This window comes from Megalobrama amblycephala, linkage group LG6 (genome assembly GCF_018812025.1).
Source record: "Megalobrama amblycephala isolate DHTTF-2021 linkage group LG6, ASM1881202v1, whole genome shotgun sequence".
Taxonomy (NCBI): Eukaryota; Metazoa; Chordata; class Actinopteri; order Cypriniformes; family Xenocyprididae; genus Megalobrama; species Megalobrama amblycephala.
The window spans coordinates 2,511,947-2,535,613 of record NC_063049.1 but is presented as its reverse complement, the minus strand read 5'-3'; the positions used below and the strand labels follow the sequence as shown (position 1 = coordinate 2,535,613).

The 23,667-nt window shown below is 41.1% G+C and overlaps 1 pseudogene; it reads left to right on the top strand.

Moving 5' to 3' along the window:
• The first annotated feature begins 1,279 nt into the window (after window positions 1–1,279).
• LOC125269674 lies at window positions 1,280–23,049 on the top strand (annotated as a pseudogene).
• The last annotated feature ends 618 nt before the right edge of the window (window positions 23,050–23,667 follow it).

The window sequence follows — 23,667 nt, the reverse complement described above, 5'->3', positions numbered from 1 at the left end:
ACGTTTGTACCAGTCGCACTGAGACATTTCAAATGATACCAAACGTATAGTGTTGTATGATAACTGTTCACATTAAACCATATAGATTTTGGGTGAATTTCAGGTCATCTCTGCATGTAGAGAGAAGAGATGGGGGAAGAGGGGGTGAAGGAAGGGAAATGTAGATTAAGGCAATGCTAAGGTGTGATTGACTCGGTGTGATTGTGTTTCAGATGGGGATGACAATTTTGCAAGAGAGAGTTCAAATGTTAATTTCCTTTGTTTTCTGAAAGAGTCGCCCTCTCTTGGTCCAGACGGTCCAGCATCAGTCTTACAGCTATATTCAGCAGTATGTGTTATATATAAGCACCTGTTTCTTTTAGCAGACACAGGCCTATGGCCAATCAGATCTGTCTTCAAACATCAAACTAACCCTGTTAGGACAGCTTCTGCACACTACAAAATGAAGTCATGAAAAAATGGCATAAATTTACATTTACTATTGAATGTGCATAATAACTAAAAAAAAAAAAACTTTTAGTAGTCCAAGTCGAGTGAAGACATTTATTTTTGGAAGGCTTTATATAATACAGATTGTTTCAAATCAGCTTTAATGATCATCAGAAAAATAATGATTCAGTGATGCAAACAGAGATCAATTCTCTAAAAAGACAATAGTGTTGTTGAACTGAGGTCAGTTCAGTGATGATGCAGATCCATTGTTAAATTAGTTCAGTTTGACTATATAGCAGCTCTGCAGAAAACAGTTTTTCATCGTCCAGCTTAGTTCAGTTCTCATCAAACAGTGTCAGTGCAGTCCTTCAAAAATAAATACATAAATAATAAAAAATAGCTTGTTAGTGTAAATATTAGTCAAATCATTTAGCCTAATGCCCAAAGTAGCCTAAATGTGTTGTCAGCATGACCCAATGGTTGAAAACTGACAAGAATGAACTCAAATCAACGTCAGAGAACATTTTAAAATCTTTATTAAAACTTGCAGTTAGATCTGAATTTTATTTCAGTCATTCTAGTGAAAGTCACGATGCTGCAAAATAAACTATTATAGGGACACAGTAATGTACAACTTCAAAATATGCAACGAGGAAAAACAGAAATATGTGCTTGATTAGGTTTTTGTATCTCTAACATTAGGAGACATTAAACCCTAATGAAAGCTTTCTAATAAACGCATGTGCAAAGCCGATCATTTTAGCCTATTATGTAAAGATTATGAACAGATGAATATTTGAGTTGCTTTTGTGCTCGACATTTTTACAGGATCTGGCAACCCATGACACACACCTCATGTCATAAATGAAAGTGAAAGTAATCTTCAGAGCTGATGTTTCACCATTTTAAACAGACAGAATTGATCATTTATCAGACAGAATATCTTTAAAACTGTAATAGAGTCGATTATAAAAGTTTAGTCAGGAATTTATGTGTATCTACTTGATGGAAAAGCTGTAGGATTTCTGTGAATCGGTATGTATGATATTCTTCAACCTAAAGAAAATGAATAATGTTTCTTGTGTGTTTAATGCTGACTGTGATTGTGTAAAAGTCTAAAGAGCATTTGTGTTTACATGTGACTAACTTCATGTATTTGAGTGATGGTGATCTATTTCTCCAGCTCAAGATCATTCAGATGAGTTATAAAAGCTGTTTGATTACTTTAGTTTCTGTGATTGTTTGTCACTTCCGTCTAGAGTCAGAGGTGGAGATCAAACTGTTCAGATCCATCATGGACGACACACAGACATCTAGAAATGAAGAATATTTTCGACAATACAGGTACTTTGAGTAACTCATTAAATATCCTTTCATGTTACAGAGGAAATGAGTGTCTACAGAATTTTTTTGTTTCATTTTTTTAAAAGTTTAACATTTATTGAAAACGATAAGCCTCTTTGAGTGCTTTTCATAATTATATATATATATATATATATATATATATATATATATACATTATCTAAAGGTGATTGTAATCATAAATGATGTTGTGTTTTAGCTCAGTTCATCAGAAGAGATCAGAACCAGAGCCCAGCTGTGTGTCTATGAACAGTGATGCGTCTATGGGTCAGCCAATATATTTTAAGAGTGGAGATACACGGACTGGCCTCAGGTATAACATTTCTATAAATACATGATTATAGTATGGCATTATATATTATCTGTATTTTCTACAAGAGATAGGACACTCTTCTTCTGCTTTCTTTGTGGGTATTTTTATCTTTACTTTATAATGTAAAACACACATTACAGTTATTTCTTTAATGATAAATAAAGAATTGAGTTGTTGAATACAGTAATTTGAAGTATTCACATTAATCTCTCTCTGTTTTAGCTCAGTTCATCAGAAGAGATCAGAACCAGAGTCTATGAAGAGTGATGCGTCTATAGATCAGCCAATACTTTTAAAGAGTGGAGATACACAGCCTGGTCTCAGGTAAAACATTTCTATTACAGATATTTGAATTTGAATATGTGATACAGAACTAGGCATTGTGCTTATTAACCCTTGTAATAATGTGGCGTTTTTATTTTACAGCCATAAAGCCTACAGCCTCAACACATTTAGATCAAACCTGAGGAGGAAGTTTCAGTGTCTGAATGAAGGAACAGCAGCGCAGGGAAACCCAACACACCTGAATGAGATCTACACTGAGCTCTACATCACAGAGAGTGAGAGTGGAGAGATCAATAATGAGCATGAGGTGAGACAGATTGAGACACAATCCAGGAGAGCAGCAACAGAGGACACACCAATCAAATGCAATGACATCTTTAGACCTTTACCTGGACAAGACAAACCCATCAGAACTGTGCTGACAAAGGGAGTCGCTGGCATTGGAAAAACAGTCTCTGTGCAGAAGTTCATCCTGGACTGGGCTGAAGGGAAAGAGAATCAGGACGTCCAGCTCATATTTCCACTTCCTTTCAGAGAGCTCAACTTCACGAAGGACAAAACACTCAGTCTTTCAGGTCTTCTTCATGTCTTTTTCCCTGAAACTAAAGAAATGGAAATATCCAGTGATGAATATAAAGTGTTGTTCATCTTTGATGGTCTGGATGAGTGTCGTCTGTCTCTGAACTTTAAGAGCAAAGTGAAACTGTGTAATATATCTGAATCATCCTCAGTGGACGTGCTGCTGATGAACCTCATTGTGGGGAATCTGCTTCCCTCTGCTCTCATCTGGATCACCTCCAGACCAGCAGCAGCTGATCTCGTCCCCTCTGAGTGTGTCCATCAAGTGACAGAGGTACGAGGCTTCAATGAGCCACAGAAGGAGGAATACTTCAGGAAGAGAATCAGTGATCAGAGTCTGGCCAACAGGATCATCACACACCTGAAGTCATCAAGGAGCCTCCACATCATGTGCCACATCCCAGTGTTTTGCTGGATCTCAGCCACTGTTCTAGAGAAGATGTTGTGTGAAGCAAAGAAAAGAGAGATTCCCAAGACTCTCACTCAAATGTACACACACTTCCTGATCATTCAGACCAACATTAAACATGAGAAGGACTATGAGAAGAAAGTGAAAGATGAAGACATGATTCTCAAACTGGGGAAACTGGCTTTCCAGCAGCTTGTGAAAGGAAACCTGATCTTCTATGAGGAAGACCTGAGAGAGTGTGGCATTGATGTGACAGAAGCATCAGTGTACTCAGGATTGTGCACTCAGATCTTCAGAGAGGATTTGGGCTTGTATCAGGGGAAAGTCTTCTGCTTTGTTCATCTGAGCCTCCAGGAACATCTAGCAGCTCTATATACACACATTTACTTTATAAACGAGAACAGAAATGTGTTTGACCAAAGCAAAGAAAGTCTGTTGTCTAAGATTATGTACATGTTCCAAAATAATTCATCAAAACATGTTTCATTATCTGAGCTGTATCAGACAGCTGTGGACGAGGCTTTACAGAGTAAGAATGGACATCTGGACCTTTTCCTGCATTTCCTTCTGGGTCTCTCATTGGTGTCCAATCAGACTCTCTTACGAGAACTACTGACACAGGCAGGAAGCTGCTCCTACAACAAAGAGGAAACACTTGAGTATATCAAATAGAAGATCAGGGAGAATCGCTCTCCAGAGAGATCCATCAATCTGTTCCACTGTCTGAATGAACTGGGTGATGATTCACTGATGCAGGAGATCCAGCATTATCTGAAATCTGGAAAAATAGGAGAAACTAAACTCTCCTCTTCACAGTGGTCAGCTCTGGTTTATGTGTTGCTGACATCAGAACAGAAGATTGATTTTGATCTAAAACAGTTTATTGGAGCACAAAATACAGCAGATGAAGTTCTCCAGAAGCTGCTGCCTGTGGTTAAAGAATCAAGATCAGCTCAGTAAGAAACACTGACAACAATCACTCCACTTTCAAAACATGATCACATTCATGAATTTAGCATTTGCTGTTTTGTAGTTTGATGATAAAGCAAACAGAAATAGTGGTACTGGTATTAAATGTGAATCAGTTGTTGTGATAAAAAAATATGTGTGATACATTAAAAATGAGACAAGGTGACTACAGCTTGTCTTTCATATCGTTTGTACATTTTTTTAAACATTACACATTTAGATTTGAACACTCGTCATACAAACCTCAACAGTGGTGACAATCAACGAAATATTCAAATAAACTACATAAAATATTTGGTAAACTGCCCTCGTTTGATGCTTTATGAAGAGTTGAATTATTGAAACATTTTACACTTATATAATCTAAAGGAAGCCATGTATTTTTTTTATAGTCTTAAATTCTTTCTTAAATTCAATAATCACCGAATACATCTGATGGTTTTGGCTTTGCCCCAACTAAATTACTACATTCAAGAATTTGAAAGTCACCTGTGCTTCAGATTATAATAATACGCATTCATATTGCTGTTTGTTTTGTTCTCTACACAGGCTACAGTTCTGTAATCTCACCGTTAAGTCCTGTGAGAGTTTGTCTTCAGCTCTACAGTCCTCAAACTCTGTCCTGAGAGAGCTGGACCTGAGTAACAATGACCTGAGGGATTCTGGAGTGAAGCTTCTTTCTGATGGACTGAAGAGTCCAAACTGTCAACTGCAGATACTGAGGTAAATGGTTTTCCATAAAATTAACACAATGCTATCACAATAAATTACCAATAATTTATTTTTGACATGTGCTCTCAATGAAGTGTGATTACTAAACATACTGCAAAATGCTGTTTCAAATACATTTATTTATTGCATGGATTGCTTCTGACACACAATCTGGTAGCGACATCTAGTGGCTGTGTGCGGTGTACCACTTAACATCTTAGCCAAGGTCCAAAATTACCACCACACAAATGGCAATTATGTGAAATTGTAATTAGTTCCCTTAATTTGCTAAATCAAGCGCACAATTTAAGAAATTGAGGGAACAACTTAGTAAAGTGTGCAAATGATTTGCATTTTTATCTGCATGTCCTGTGCTTGGCTCCATAAATTTGAACTATTTGTAAATAATATTTAATTTATAATATGCACACATTCCCTCTTAAAAGAACTATGTTAATGTTTTTAGTTTAATTATGTTCAATTAAAAATGAAATGAATCATGTAAACTATATTTTCAATTCAAAACAATGTAATTAGAAAAAAGGAGTCAATGAAAATTATTGGAGGTTTTTTAAATGGTTAAAAATAAATAATACCTACTGAATGGCAGATATAAATGTAAATGTTTGAAAAACATTTTCTATAATGCAAATAAGTACAAATGTGTCTGTTGACTTCACTACATTAATAAAAGTAAATGAAAACTTTTACTCTAGTAAATTTCCACAGACACTTTTGTTAATTTTCTAACTGGATCTACAGAAAATACCTGCAAATGCAAACTGCACAGGTCAGTGTGTGATAATGACTGATCTGATTGTCAAACTAATGTCATGTTTGCTGTTGCTGTGTGTGTTTGTAGGCTGTCTGGCTGTATGGTGACTGAAGAAGGCTGTGGTTATCTGTCTTCAGCACTGAGTTCAAACCCCTCACACCTGAGAGAGCTGGATCTGAGCTACAATCACCCAGGAGATTCAGGAATCAAGCAGCTCTCCGATAAGCTCAACCATCCAAACTACAGACTGGACAAACTCAAGTATGTCAAGCTGGATGAGTTTTGTAACAAGCTTAGCTTTAGTTATACTGCAGAGACATTCAATGCTTGAATCTGATTGGATGACTAACATTCTAAGGTGTGATTTTTTTTTTTCATAGACCTTAGGGTCTCATTCACTAAGCATGCGTATGCACAAATTTGTGTGTGAAATATGTGTACAAACGTTTTCACAAACAAATCATGATTCATCAATAACTTTCACTCTACAATTCATTCTAAATTCACAAAAAAATGTGAGCCCCATAATGTTAAAGGGGCTATATGTAAGATTTTTACTTTAATAAAGCATAAAAATACCCCAATATGTTTGCAGATATTTAGGAAACATGCTAAGTTCACCAACTAGTTTCTCAGAAAAACAATGCTACAGCCAGATATTCTACTTTGAAATGTGTGTTCTGTGTCGGAATGTCTGTCTTTGTTTTGGTCTGTGTGAAACCGTGTGCTGCCAGTTTATCCAATAGTATTTCGACATCACAGGTTGCCAGTTGGCAGAAAACACCGCGCAATTCAGCCATGGAAACCAGCAAACAAACTGGGTCAGAGAATTGCAAATTCTACCTGACCTAAAAAGACTCTGCATCCATCTAAATATCTCTATGAACGGCAGCATATTAAAACACAGATAAATCAACTCATCAGCTTACAGTGTGTAAGTCTCCTTAGCTTTCATTGTCAATTGCGCTCCCTTTTGTTGCGTGTCCTCAAGCTGGCCACCCGTGTCTTTGAACGAGGGGGTGGGGCAAATAATATTTTGAATTTGGACTGCAGTACCTATTTCGACCACTGGGTGTCATTCCTACATAGAGCCCCTTTTAATATATATATATCAGAAGAGGTAAAGAAAAGGTGAATTATAGCTGAAGCTGTGAGGTACTGTAACTCTGCATAAAGTTGCAGATACACATATGAACAGCTGGTTAATCAAAGGTCTGTAATGTCCATATAAAAGGTGTCTATTACATTTGAACTTGTTTTGCACTCTTGGATCGAGGAACTTGCTGTGTGAATGCATCTTTAAAGAGCATCATATTTGCTGACAGTGACGACATGGTTTGGGTGTGTTTTATGTAAATTACCTTGGGCACACGGTCGCTCATTTAGAATACTCCTGAGATCAACAACATTAGAACGAGGTAAAGAACACATGTTGTGAATTAGGTGGAAGGTTTTCCTAAGAAGTTCAAATGTAAAATAGTGTATGCAATAATGTGTGCCACTTTATACAAAGCTCAACCGATGAGCAGTGTGTCACCGGGGTGACGCTTAAGATGAAGCTTCACTTCATAGAGATAAGAGGCATTGATTCAGTGTGTTGACCTGCGTTGAATACCCTTAAACATTGAAAGGATACTACTATGACTGGGCAGAATATTGACTTTGTATGATATATTGATATTTTTTTTATATTCGATATGGAATGTGGCAATACCGTTTATATCAATTTGATACGAGCACATCTTAAAAATGTCTTCTTAGCCTTCATAAGCATTCTAGCCGCCACATTTTGTACAAGTTGGAGACATGCAACATAAGTCTGACAGGTTCCAGAATAAATTGCATTACAGTAATCTATCCTGGAGAAAATAAAAACATGGATGACTTTTGACAGGATTGATTTTAACTTAGCTATTGCCCTCAGATAGAAGAAACAATTCCGAACTACAGTTTTTATTTGACTGTCAAATTCTAGAGATGAATCGAAGATGACTCCTAGGTTTTTCACTCTGTCCTGCAAATGACAAGCCCATGGACCTAGTATGTCAATTTCCGCCTTGCTCAACGCTGAACGGCCAAAAATCATAATTTCCGTTTTACATTCATTTAACTGAACCAGATTATCTGCCATCCAATCTTTAACTTCATCCAAACAGCAACGGAGTGTAGCACAAGAATTAGTACTATTAGGTTTTATAGGCAAGTAGATCTGCGTGTCATCCGCACATAAGTGATACGAGATACCATAGTTTTTAAAAATTCATCCCAGTGGGAGCATATATATTAAAAACAAAATAGGGCCCAAAATGGACCCCTGGGGAACCCCACTAGTAAGATGTTCTGGATGTGATGAAAAATTACCAACCTTCACTAGAAGCAAACCATGAGTGAACCGTACCTTGTATCCCGACAAACTGCTTAAACCGGTTCAAGAGAATCAAATGATCAATGGTATCAAACGCTACAGGGAGATCCAAAAGTATTAAAGCAGCATGGTTCCCTGTATCACTTATGAGCAACAGATCATTCACTACCCTTAAGAGTGCTGACTCAGTACTATGTCTACGTCTAAAGCCTGATTGGAATTTATCTAAATATTATGCTTAGTTAAATAAGTAGTTAATTGTCTAAAAACTACTTTCTCTAAAATCTTTGATAAAATAGGAAGTTTTGATATGGGACGATAGTTTTTTAGGTCGTAGACATCCAGATTGTCTTTCTTCAAGAGGGGCTCAATAATAGCTTGCTTTAAACAGGGTGGTACAACCCCATTAGAAAGACTACTATTAATAATTGATATAATACTCAGACTGATAATATCAACGCCATCCTTAAATATGTACAGGGACAGTGTCACTGGGACAGAATGAACGCTTCAAATGACGAATAATATCATGAATTTCCAAGAGTGACACAGTTTCAAACTGACTAAAACAGAATCCTGTTGTCTCCATTACACTCAATTTAGCTGCAGGAGTACCAATACTGGTTCTAATCCCATTAATCTTCTCAACAAAAAAATTAGCAAATAAATTGCATGTTGCTAATGAGGGAGTCAAAGTTACTTTCATTCTAGGACAAAGAAGTCTGTTGACCACAGTGAATATCTCTCGTGGTGACTCAGAGCTATTAGCAATGATATTTGCAAAATAGCTTTCTTTAAAGTGCTTTATGGCTTTTTGATATTTAATCAAACTATTCCTCAAATTTTGAAGTGAAAAATGCTATTTATCTTTGTTCCATTTTCTTTCTGCTCTTCTGCATTCCTGCCTTAGAGCTCTAGTCTGTTCATTCAGCCATGGTTGCATATTAACTCTTTTTTCCTTCTTTTATATGGTACAGCAAGATCTAAAATGTTAGAACAGACCAAGTTAAATGTTGTAGCTAATTCTACTGGATCAGTAGAAGGTGGTGCAGACTCAATCCAAGGGAATGATGGAGCAGCAATATAAGCATTTAAGAATACCGTTATCATTGAGGGAGAAATAGTGCGATAAAGTTTAGCAGACGGAGAAGAGGATCGAGATATACTCGGAAGCTTTACATTAAATACTACTGGATAGTGATCTGAAAAACTGTTCACCATAACATCAAGATCACATACAGAAACTCCTAATGATAAAACAAGATCAAGAGAATGACCCCGTTCATGAGTACTACCCATCACAGACTGAGTCAAATTAAATGAGTCCAACAATCCAAGAAACTCTTCTACTAAAGGTTTTCCAGGGCAACAAACATGAATATTAAAATCTCCGACAATTAAAATCGAATCAGACATAGAGATAATATGAGAGAGGAAATTAGAAAAATCCTCAATAAAATCTTTGTGATATTTAGGTGGACAATACACATTTACACAAAGTAATGGTTTTTTAAAGTCCAACATCATTACTTGGGATTCAAAAGTCTGATAGTTCATGGATTTTAATAGTCTCCCTTTAAAACATTTGTTAAAAATGATAGCAAGGCCACCACCCCGACCAGAGTTCCTAGGTGAACTAAAAAAATCACATGTGGTTGGAGTTACTTCCATAATAGGCATGAGATCCACTGCGTTCATCCCTGTTTCCACAATAAACATTAGATCCAAATCATTTGATGTATAAAAGTCATTTAAGATGAATGTCTTATTTGTAAGGGATCTGTCATTGACTAACGCCATCCTTACCGAAGCATTCCTGATTGTCACACATGTACCTCCGGGATCGTCGTCCTTCCTGAGGTAGCGCAAATTGTCCAGATTCGGGCCACTCTTGTGATAGAACAATCTTGGGAGAGAGAGCCTAGGGCGAGCACACAACTCCTCCGGATAAACTGCACGAAGACATGGGAATCGCAAATCACCCGTCCTCGAGGCCGAAGCGATCCGAGATCTCCTTGTTTTAGCAGACACACCTGCTCTACATCCGTGCTTCCTTCTGCATTCAGGGAGGAATATGCCATTTATCCGTGCCACAGAGACTAGATACAACTGTTTGAATATGAAGTAGCGTTTGCCGATCATAAGTCCAGAGAGACTGGCTCTGTTGAGGAAGAGAACAAAAGACTAACAATAAAAACAATAAAACACATTGAGCACACAGAGAAAGACGAGCAGCCAACACACCAGCAGACGCCATCTTGGAACAGGTTTAACGGATCTGGAAGGACTGTATTATTGTCACAGAAAATAATGAACTGAGTGGATGGATTTTTACCACAACAGGATGGTTGTTATTTACACACTGCAGACACATGATTATGATCTAAAACAACATAAAAGTGAATTTAATAATTAGTGGAAATTACTCTCTTCATTCTTGTTATTTTGATGAATTAATAGAAAATTCAGAAATGACCTCAGAAATCTAAAAAGTTTGCTTGTGTCTGTGTGTGAATGTGACACTGTGTGTGTTTTCTAGTGTGGATCATGGAGGAGAGATCAGGATTACAGCTGGACTACACAAATGTAAGTACACACACACACACACGCAGTCTGTGATAGCAGCAAATCACAAAGAAATGGATTAATGTTTTACAATATCTCACAAACCCTGAGTGTCCTCAGTAATGATCGCTGCTATCGTAGGGTTGCCACAATGCCACCATCATCATCCTGTAAAATACAGCATTAAAGGTTAAATGATGCGTCCCGTATCAAATCACAGGATGCAATTTGTCAAATATTTTGCTCACACTAATCTAATAGTCTAATAGTCACTAGTCTAATCTTACGATACTGCTACATCCTGCGTCAGACTTCACGTCACGGGTTACTCTTGTGGTGCAAGTCGAGTTGTGCAGTATGTGTACGGTCGTCTGACGGAAGCTAGTTATTTTACATTATGAAGTTTTAAATATGGATATTTTTCTTACAAAAACCCACAACTTCACTTCAGAAGGCCTTTATTAACCCTCTGGAGCCGTATGGATTATATTTATGATGGATGGATGTGTTTATTTTTGGCTTTAAAACATGTTAATATCATTAACCCATCCTGAGATGAAGTTAGAGATAGTCTTAAAATGTTCTTCTAGGAACCGGAACGACACACACCCTCTAGATTAAAGAATTAGTGTATATGTATTTTATACAAATTTATTAGCACATTTGAATCTCAATAGCACTGTTTCTGCATCACTTATGATAGTAAAACCAAATGAAAGCAGTTCTTTTAGGACCTAGTGTGGGATTACAAATTTAAGAATCTGTTTATGATCTGCTGATCCTACATCCTGACATAACATCACATGAAATACTAAGGTGAAGTACATTGTGTTTAGCATAAGGTTGTCACAGACACGTCAGGTTCCAACATCACCCAATCACAGCGCGCACCTTCTCCAGAGTACTGATCACCGCCACCTGCACCTCATCACTCAACTCATCAACAGCACTATAAAGCACTCACGCACACAGCACTCCACGTCCGGTCTCGTTCGCATACCCTCAATGTTATGCTTACCTCAAGGACTCCTCTTCGCATACTCACCTGTCTCCAGCGTGTCTCTTCCCTTCGTGTGCCTCGTCTGCTACGTGAGTGTGTTCCTGTCAGCTCCCAAGTTCTCCAGCGATCTCCAAGCTCCAGCGTGTATCTACCTGCAAAGAAAAGGACAGTAAATATACCTCGTATTACCTGCTCAAGCCAATCTACAACCAGTTCACTTACCTGTGTGTTTCACCCTGCTCAACTGTGGTCTAATAAAACATCCGTTACCCATTACATCTGTGTCTGTCTCCAGTCTACTGTAACAGAAGACCGGACCAACACCGCAGACCCAGTATGAGCCAGCCCGACCCCTTTCAGGATTTGGTGGATGCGCTTTGGCGCACCCTGACCATCCATCCACCGCCATCATCTCCAGTCACTTTCCCTTCACCTGCACCAGCACCAGTGAACGCCACAGCCGATGTCAACAGTCCTCCTTCACTGCCGCCATACGCCAGTCCCATGGCCAAACCGGCGCCCTACTCAGGATCGGCGGAGGATTGCAGCGGGTTCCTGCGGCAATGCACACTGGTCCTGGAGATGCAGCCGCACCTGTACCCGAATGACACTTCCAAGATAGCGTTCATCATCTCTCAGCTCAGCGGCAAAGCATTGAAGTGGGCCGATTCCATCTGGTCCCAGCGGGGCGCTGTAACCCAATCCTACTCGGCGTTTATTTCCCACTTCCGGGAAGTGTTCGGGAAACTCTTCAGCTGGTGAGAAACTTTATAATTTAAGACAAGGATCAATGTCCATTTATGATTATGCTTTGCAATTCAGAACGCTTGCAGCACTCAGCGGATGGAATGAACAAGCCCTGATAATGACCTATCGTCAAGGATTAGAACCTCGGGTGCGGCTGCAACTCGCTGCATGCGAGGACACCATCGGCCTAGAAAAGTTCATCCAGCTCTCCATCCGCTGCGCCACTCGCATGCAGGCTTGCCTCCAAGAGCACCAGGACCAGTCCCTCTCCAACATGCTACTCTGCCGATCCGAACCCGTCAGCACTCCAGAACCAGCACAAGAACCCATGGAATTAGAAAACTCTCGTCTGTCCTCTGAAGAACGCCGTCGCCGGCTCACCCTTCGTCTCTGTCTCTACTGTGGTGAACCGGGGCATGTGATTGCCGCATGCCCCACGCGACCGCCGCGACCCCTGGTGAGTGCCATTATTCCTGCTACTCGTAAAATGAAACCACTCACTACTGTCGTCAATCTTACTGCCGCCAATGTCTCCCTTACAGTGGTCGCGCTCATCGACTCGGGGTCCGCCAGCAACTTCGTCTCAGGTGCCATCTGTCGCCAACTACGTATCAAGACCACTCCGTCTCCGACCATCTACAAGATCTGCTCCATAACCGGCCGACCCCTGAGCCGTAAGCGTGTCCGCACTGTGGCTGGACCAGTGACCCTTCAAGTCGGCTTACTTCACCAAGAGGAAGCTCATTTGCTGGTTCTGGAGGACTCCACCGCTGACGTGATTCTGGGGCGCCCCTGGTTGGAGCAGCATAATCCCACCATCTCCTGGAAGATGGGCGAAATCCTGAAGTGGGGCGACACTTGCTTCACTCACTGTCTGACGGAACTGCCTGTTCCACCATCTCCATCACCTGACCTCTCTCTCTGCGCCACGTCCATCGAAAGTCCAGTTGAACAACGCTCCGTCGAAATCCCCAAGTGTTACGCCCCCTTCAGCGATGTATTCTGCCCACAACGGGCTTCCAAGCTGCCTCCACACCGGCCATGGGATTGTGCCATCGACCTGCTTCTGGGTGAACCAGTGCCAAAGGGTAAGATCTACCCTCTTTCCATCCCGGAGGAGAAGGCCATGGAGGATTACATCAAGGAAGCCCTCGCCCAAGGTTACATCAGGCCGTCTACTTCCCCCTACTGGTCAACGCCCCCTCCGTATTCCAGGACTTCATTCATGAGGTGCTCCGGGAGTTTCTCCACTGCTTTGTCCTAGTCTACATCGATGACATACTCATATACTCCCGGAGCCAGGCCGAACATCGCCAACACGTTGCGGAGGTCCTCACCCGTCTTCGCCAGTACCACCTGTTCCTCAAGGCAGAGAAATGTACTTTCCATCAACCTTCCGTCTCATTCCTGGGATACAACATCGACCACAGTGGCATCCAGATGGACGAGAGGAAGGTGGAATCCATTACCAACTGGCCAGAACCCACCACCATAAAAGAACTCCAGCGTTTCCTTGGATTCTCCAACTTCTACAGACGTTTCATCAAAGGTTACAGTTCCATCGCCCATCCACTCACCAGCCTACTCCGCAATAAGCCCAAGTCTCTGTCCTGGACCCCGGCAGCCACCAATGCCTTTAACCAGCTCAAAGAAGCCTTCACCACCGCTCCCTTACTCGTACATCCTGACCCAGAAAAACAATTCATCGTTGAAGTGGACGCATCAACAACTGGAGTGGGAGCGGTGTTGTCGCAGCAGCAGGGGACGCCAAGTAGACTCCATCCATGCGCCTTCTTCTCCCGCAAGCTCAGCCCGGCGGAAGTCAACTACTCCATCGGTGACAGGGAACTTCTGGCGGTCAAGCTTGACTTGGAAGAGTGGAGGCATTGGCTGGAGGGAGCCAAACATCCGTTCCTGGTACTAACGGACCATAAAAACCTTGAATACCTTCGTTCTGCAAAGAGACTGAACCCTAGACAAGCTCGCTGGGCCATGTTCTTCTCCCGCTTTAACTACACGATCTCCTTCCGTCCTGGTACAAAAAATGTGAAAGCGGACACTCTCTCCCGCCTACATGCTCCGGAGGAAAAGACCGAGGAACCAGAACCCATCATCCCTAGCTCCCTCATCGTGAGTCCCATCACCTGGTCAGAAGAGACCATTCCCTCCTCCAATGCCTCCACGAACCCTCCGCCGGGCTGTCCACCTGGCTTGCTTTACCTCCCACGGACACGACGCACTCCCACCATTCACTCGGCTCACACGTCACTTGGCACTGGTCACCCGGGGGCCAATGAGACCCTCTCGTTGCTAAAAGAACGCTTCTGGTGGCCAGGGATGGCTGCAGATGTCAGAAGGTACGTGCAGGGCTGTAGGGAGTGTGCCATCTCCAAGTCTCCTCGTCATCTGCCAGCTGGGAAACTCCTTCCGCTGCCCGTTCCAGATCGCCCATGGTCACACCTAGGAGTGGACTTCATTTCTGATCTCCCTGTCTCAGACGGATATACCACCATCCTAGTTGTTGTAGACCGCTTCTCAAAGTCATGCCGTTTAATTCCACTTCCTGGATTACCCACTGCTATGGAGACCGCCGAAATACTCTTCAACCAAGTCTTCAGATACTTCGGAATACCAGAGGATATTGTCTCCGACCGAGGGCCTCAGTTCATATCCAGAGTATGGAAGTCCTTCTACTCCCTCCTAGGTGTGGCCGTCAGACTGACTTCTGGATACCACCCCCAGTCGAACGGGCAGACGGAGAGGAAGGTACAGGAGATTGGCCGCTTCCTCCGTACCTTCTGTCATGACCACCAGGACTCTTGGAACCAGTTCCTGGGTTGGGCCGAGTAAGCCCAAAACTCTCTCCGACAGTCAACTACAGGGCTTACACCGTTCCAGTGCGTACTCGGTTACCAACCCCCACTGTTCCCCTGGGATGGGGAACCCTCCAACGTTCCAGCAGTGGATTACTGGTTCCGAGAGAGCGAGAGGGTCTGGGACTCAGCACACCATCAACTGCAACGAGCCCTGCGTAGACGCAGGATGGTAGCCGACCTCCGACGTTCCGACACCCCAGTCTTCCAGCCTGGTCAGATGGTTTGGCTATCCACCCGTGACATCAGACTGCGTCTGCCCTGCAGAAAGCTGAGTCCCAGGTTCATTGGCCCATTCCCCATCGTCAAGCAGGTCAACCCAGTCACCTATCAACTCCGTCTTCCACCAGGGTATCGTATACACCCCACTTTCCATGTGTCACTCCTCAAAGCTCACCACCCCTCTGTTCTTCCCACAGGACCTGACGTGGCTCCTGCCGAACCCCCCCTTCCACTCATCCTGGAGGACAGAGCTGCGTACGAGGTTCGGGAAATCTTGGACTCCCGGCGTCGTGGTGGTCCGCTTGAATACCTGGTGGATTGGGAAGGATACGGCCCCGAAGAACGCTCCTGGGTCCCAAAGAACGACATCTTAGACCCCAGCTTACTCCAGACCTTCCACGACAGTCACCCTGAGAAACCGGCACCGCGGGGAAGAGGACGACCACCACGGCATCGGGTCCTCGGCCCTCTGGAGCGGGCCGTGGAGGGGGGGGTACTGTCACAGACACGTCAGGTTCCAACGTCACCCAATCACAGCGCGCACCTTCTCCAGAGTACTGATCACCGCCACCTGCACCTCATCACTCAACTCATCAACAGCACTATAAAGCACTCACGCACACAGCACTCCACGTCCGGTCTCGTTCGCATACCCTCAATGTTATGCTTACCTCAAGGACTCCTCTTCGCATACTCACCTGTCTCCAGCGTGTCTCTTCCCTTCGTGTGCCTCGTCTGCTACGTGAGTGTGTTCCTGTCAGCTCCCAAGTTCTTCAGCGATCTCCAAGCTCCAGCGTGTATCTACCTGCAAAGAAAAGGACAGTAAATATACCTCGTATTACCTGCTCAAGCCAATCTACAACCAGTTCACTTACCTGTGTGTTTCACCCTGCTCAACTGTGGTCTAATAAAACAACCGTTACCCATTACATCTGTGTCTGTCTCCAGTCTACTGTAACAAAGGTAAAGATGACGACATCAGATTCTGTTTAGCAAAGTTTCCAGAAATAGTTTTCTGCCAGTTCCTCTTCTCTTTATTAGATTATTTTTGTATATATTTTGTGTGTATATATATATATATATATATATATATATATATATATATATATATATATATATAGGTGTATCTTTATTATTTAGATTACTGTGACTCTCACCTTTTGTCTTTAATGGCCCTGACCCATTTATTGAATAGTTATGATGACTGGATTAGGACTTCCAACACTCTAGAGTCTGGGGCTGGGTTCCTATACCTGCACACTTCATTTGCATGCTTTGTTTAAGGTAGTCAGGTGTCTAAGCTTGCGATTTGATTTTGATTTGATCACCTTCAGTTCAATATTGATTAATTTAGGCCTATCAGGTACAGTACATGGCAAATTTCCTCAAAGAAAAAATCTCTCTCAACTAATGCTGTAAACCATACAGGGAACCACAGCTGGTACATCATTATAATCCAGGGCAATTCTAGGGTCAGAGTTTTAGGGGTGCTGAGCACCCAATGAGCCCCTCTGCCACCACCCACCCTCTTTTCACACAAAAACAAAAAATATGTCCATTGAAAAATAACTTTATCATTTTAACTAGGGCTGTCCAACGATTAATCGCGATTAATCGCATACAAAATAAAAGTTCAACTTTGCAGAATATATGTGCGTGTACTATGTGTAATTATTATGTATATATAAATACAAACACATTCATGTATATATTTGAGAAATATTTAGTATATGTATTTATTTATATTTTCATATCATTTATATTATATTTATATATAAATCAAAATATTTTGTACATAAAAAATATATTTCTCTTAAATATATACATTAATTTGTGTGTATTTATATATACATATTAATTACACACAGTACTCACACATATATTATGCAAACTCAAACTTTTATTTTGTATGCGATTAATCACAATTAATCGTTTGACAGCCCTAATTTTAACATTGATTCAACTAACTCCAAAATCCAGATTCTTTTCAGAACACCAGCTTAATTGTGAGAGTTCACACAGACAGCCCCCTGTAACAAACACAAAACCTTCTTCACTCAGCTGGTTTTCCTGACCGTTAACTCCATGTGCCTCCTTTTGTATCAAGATTGGTTAGCAGATTGGTTAGATTAGATTCAACTTTATTGTCATTGAACAAAGTAACAGGTACTTGGACAACAAAATGTAATTCATCTTCTTTAAATTATTTACAAATGGCCATCTCTAACATATCTGGTTGCACACCTGTCTGAACTTTCATAAACCAATATAAGTCATCAATAAATAATAATAAAACAAGCTTCACATCAAGAGCAAAAAAAGAAAAAAGAAAAAAAAAAGAAGGTAAAACCAAAAAGTCCAAAATATCCAGATTATTTACAGAGGTCTTGAAAATACTTAGAAAGTAAAGCTATAAAAAAAGAAAGAGAGGGAAATCTTTGAAATACTTCCCCTGAATCACCCTGAATCCCCATTTGGCTCTACTTTGGGAGAGTTAATCTATGTCGCCGCACTTTGAGGGTGGCAAACCTGTCAATAACCCTTTGGTGTTCAGTTTTTTCAAGCAACTCCTTCTCAATAGACATCACTAGCTTTACATGACTCCCGATTGTTAAAATGAGTATCAAATTAACAATAAACTTTAACAACAGAGACACACGTACGCACTACACAGGTACGCAGTTTATTTGTCGCGCTGCTGTTTTTGTTTCACGCTATAGCAGTTAATAAACAGAACTGCATGCGTCTTGCGGAAGAACATTGGGGACTTTAATTAAGCAACAGCCTCTGGTGGAATGGCAACGGCATTCTATTGCGCATGTGCAACTTTAACTGCTACTTTGCGACGTTCTACTGCAACTGTCTACTACGCGAGAACAGCTGATTTGCCATAGTCATTACTACGTGACAGATAAAGAAAGTTAATATTATGTTTTATGGTATGTGGCATTGTAATTGTCTCTGTATATCAGTAAATACCCAAAGCAACCATTCTCTTGATTTTTAAAATCACTTTCATTTTTTGTATTTTGTCAAATGATTAAATTATCCCCTACACCTCCTCTTTACTGTTGCTTAGTAATTTTTGTGTTCTTTAGCTACGGCAGTTAACTGTTTACTTCCGGTTGCCGGTGCCGTTCCATCAGCAGCTGTTGCTTAAAGTCCATATTTTGTAACCAGCGCTCCTTCTCTCCGTTTATGACTATGGACGAGTCACCCAGGTCCTGTGCTCCACAGCGGCGGCGACCCGCTGGACTAAAATAGTCTGAAAATAAACACTTATTATAGGTGTACCATGGTGATTCAGGATACTGACTCCAGTACTCACCGATATGGTTTCAGAATTGGAACAACTCTAGGTAAAAGGAAAGAAGTGTGAGACACAGCTTTGGAGCAGTTTAGTTGATTCACAACACTACATAACGGGTTCTCACTCTGCGTGTTTCACGTTGGATGACGGTCGTGCTGAGCGGTGCAGGTACAGAGGAGAAGTAGAAGAAGAGAAGAGGATGACACCATTTGCTAAGGGGGATGTTTTCATTTTCATCCTTAACACACACATTTTAAACCACAAACTACGGAGTATGTTTTGGACATTATTTAACCTTGTAAAAGACGAACAAAAATTTTAGAATAACATTTCTTACTCCAAGTTTTAGGGGTGCTGAGCTCCTTTTTAGGGGTGCTGAAGCACCCCTAAAAAGGGGCTAGCCTCGCCCATGATTATAATATTAAAGGCTAAAATTAATTGATTTGTAAGCTACTTACCTATAAATTGCACAAAAGTAAGTTTTATAGTAAGGTTACAATATATTTTTAATGACATCATTTTGTTTCTACTCATTTTTAATATGGACCTACACATTTAAATGGTGGCCGTCATAAAACGGTTTTATTCATTCAATACTGAAGCACATGTTAAGTACATGAATATGCAATGGCCTATAGTCACATATCAAAATGCTCCTCTCCAAGTTCATTTTTGTAGCGGACTAACTGGCTTTTTTGACATTGAATGGCTTTTTTGAGGTAAATATTACGGTAACTGTGACATTTTTACAAGCTATTTTATTGTCGCTTTTCCGCGGTTGAAACAATGATTGATCGATTAACGTTACATATGACATGATACTGATTTCAGTAAGTTGTACTGGATCTTTCAACATACCTTAGGTATTCATTCATCATTCATCCATTCATGTTTATTTCGTGTTGTAAAGTGGAAGAGATGATCGGTTCACGTGAGCTCTGCTTCTGTTTGAACAGAAGCGCTTCAGCGATGTGTCAGTCACACCACAGAGTGCTAAAAAAGATCACGACAGCTCGAGAGACGTCTATGGTAGCACTCTAGTCTATGGGAAAGTAGCCCATTTTCAGTTCTTGTGAGGTTTATTGTGCCTGAAACTCACCCCGGGTATTAGGTCAATTGGCAACATTATTGGGTATAAAAAGGGCCAAGGCTCATTTAAAATGGACTGTGGCAAAGTGGAAAACTGTTCTGTGGTCAGACGAATCAAAATTTGAAGTTCTTTTTGGAATACTGGGACACCATGTCATCCGGACTAAAGAGGACAAGGACAACCCAAGTTGTTATCAGCGCTCAGGTCAGAAGCCTGCATCTCTGATGATATGAGGTTGCATGAGTGCATGTGACATGGGCAACTTACACATCTGGAAAGGCACCATCAATGCTGAAATGTATATCCAAGATATGACGACTGTCGTGGCCTAATGGATAAAGAGTCGGACTTGTAACCCAAAGGTCATGGGTTTGAGTCTCAGGTCCGGCAGGGATTGTTGGTGAGGGGAGTGAATATCCAGCGCTCTCCCCACCCTCAATACCACGACTGAGGTGAGACCCTTGAGCAAGGCACCGTACCCCCAACTGCTCCCTGGGCGCCGCAGCAATGGCTGCCCACTGCTCCGGGTGTGTGCACTTGGATGGGTTAAATGCAGAGCACAAATTCCGAGTATGGGTCACCATACTTGGCCACATGTCACTTCACTTCACTTCACTTTCTCAGTCCCCAGACCTTTGCAGACTGTTATAAAAAGAAGAGGGGATGCCACACAGTGGTAAACATGGCCTTGTCCCAACTTTTTTGAGATTAAAATTATACATTTTCTCAGTTTAAACATTTTGATGTCATCTATGTTGTATTCTGAATAAAATATTGAAATTTGAAACTTCCACATCATTGCATTCTGTTTTTATTCACAATTTGAACAGTGTCCCAACTTTTTTGGAATCGGGTTTGTAGATTAAAAGATAGACAGATTGATGATTCCTGATTGTGATGTGTTTTATCTCCATCAGATTCCCATCGGCTCACTCTGGATCTGAACGCAGTGAATAAACGCCTCCGACTGTCTGAGAATAACACAGTGATTACTGGCACTTTCCCAGATCTCCAGTCGTATCCTGATCATCCAGACAGATTTGATGTTCCTCAGGTGTTGTGTAGAGAAAGTGTGTGTGATCGACGCTGTTACTGGGAGATTGAGTGGAGTGGAGATACTGTGGATATATCAGTGTCATATAAGAGCATCAGCAGGAAGGGAGGTGATGTGTGTTGGTTTGGATCTAATGATCAATCCTGGAGTTTGAGCTGCTCTCGCTCCAGTTACTCATTCAGACACAATAATATACAGACTGATCTCCCTGTAAAGCCCATCAGCAGTATAATAGGAGTGTATGTGGATCACTATAGAGTAGGAGTGTATGTGGATCACAGTGCAGGAACTCTGTCCTTCTACAGCGTCTACAGAAACACAATGATCCTCATCCACACAGTCCAGACCACATTCACTCAACCGCTCTATCCTGGGTTTAGGGTTTACAATGGATCAGTGAAACTGTGTTGATGAATCAGAACAGACTGTAGAGAGACTCTACCCATAATGCATTGAGCTCATGATGAATCAGTGACAGTGAGATGTTATAGAGTCTCTTCATTATATTAATACTGAAATATCGTGTCACAATAAATGTGTGTGTGTGTGACAGTCAGAAAATTTCAGACGGCACTTAGAGGCTTTTGCATCTTAAGTCTTCATGGAGTTATTATACAAAAAGATACTTAATTTCTTTATAATTTATAGGTGTTGTTTTAACAGTCAGTTATGTAAGTTTGATGGTTAATAGCTTCTAGCAACATTAAATCCAGGAGTGAAGACAATTCTAGAGAAAAAGCATGTTTGATTTACATAACAAAGTTTGAGTCCGCACAGCCTCACCTTTCATTCAATTTCGGATTTCACTGCGTTGAGATGCACGTCCTGGAAATGGGAAGCCTCGGTTTACGCTTCACATTGCCACTCACCGCATAATCATGAACTCTCACGCACAAAGATAATAACAGCAGAGGCTACGCGAAACGCTTGAAATAATCAAACCAATAAGTCTAAAAACAAATGTTGCATTTTACCGCGCAGCATATGCATCAGTGTAACAAATCAATGTGAGAATAACAAATCGATCAGAAATCTGGGGCCCCCTCAGGCCCCCCCGTGGCTACGTCACTGATTCGAACATTAAAGCTGACACCAAGGAACAAATGAGATCAAGAAGTTATTTCTCAGGAAAATTTAGCCCTATGTAAAACACAAAAATTCCATTTCAACTTCACTTTTTTTTTTCACGTGACAGGTTTCAGAGACGTGGGGCCAGACTTAAAAGAAAAAGCTCCTCCTCATCTGCAGACTGGTTGAGCACATTCATCAACTGATTATCAAACTCATCCTTCTGCCACTGCCTTTTTTAGGTCTTCATTGATCTTTTTGGTGCTGGCGTAGGCTGTGGAGCGCTGGGTACTGCAGGTACATGCAATACATGGGGTGCTGAGGTAGATGGGGGCTCCCCGGTTAGACTAGGAGGGTCAGACAGACTGAGTATCAGAAGATTCAGTGGCCAGAACTGCAGGAGTAGACGGGGAGCTGGGAGATACATCAGTCAGGGTAAGGGTAAAGGTTTCAGTTAATCAGTGGTGATGAGGTAACCTGGAGGGCGTGGGGGATAGAGGATCTCTCTTCTAGAGACAGGGACATATTGGAGGAAGTGGCCCTCTCTCTGACATGAGGCTCCAAGAAACTCATAATGGAGAAATACCTCCATGTGTTTTTCTGTTCTGCCCCTGCACCACTCTTCTTCTCCCTCATGGCCTTTCTCTCCTTTATATATCTGTCCCTGAGATTTTTCCAGTGCCTTTTACACTCATCCTCTAAATAAGTGGAGGAAATGTGTTACTTTTTTTAATAACACATTTGAAAACTGTACTTCTAACAGGTACAGAGCTATCCATGGGGAACACTTATCAAAACCCAAACTGTTACAACATGCTACCTGACTTAAAACACACCTGACATGCCTACTTTAAATCTGTAAATCTGTATGTTTATGAGACAGTCATTCCTACTATATGATGTGTTTTAATAAAAATGTATTAAAAAAAAATAACTGTATGGACCATATATTTTGCAGTTCATCACATTACAAACTGTTGAATGTTTTTCAGTGTATTTATAATATTGCATTTACAACAGAGCTTCCCAGATGAAAATATATATACTATAGTAATTTATAGTAAATACATTAGTGTTTTTGAACCATACTATAGTAAATTGTAGTATACTGTATATATTATATTATTTACAACACTTTGTTAATGAATGCTACAGCATACTGTAATATTAACTATAGTGAACTGATAAACTGCTGTAGTATACTTTAGGTTTTACTACTTTAAACTTTAGTATAATATACCCTATAGTTGTAGAAAACACTATAATAACGTACTATAGTATTTTTTTATCTGTGTTATTTCAATGAAGTAATGGAGGAGGCTAGAGGAGGAAAAATGACTTAACAGACGCTGCTGCGGCCCGTGTACCAAAAACAAGCTACCTGACATAAAACACACCTGGCATGCCAACTTGAATAGATATGTGTTTCCATGACACAGCTTTTCTTCCGACGTCTCTATAGGGGTGTAAACTTGTATCATACTGCTCATACAGCTACAGTATCATATCTGACACACACAGTACAATCTTTTCGTCCA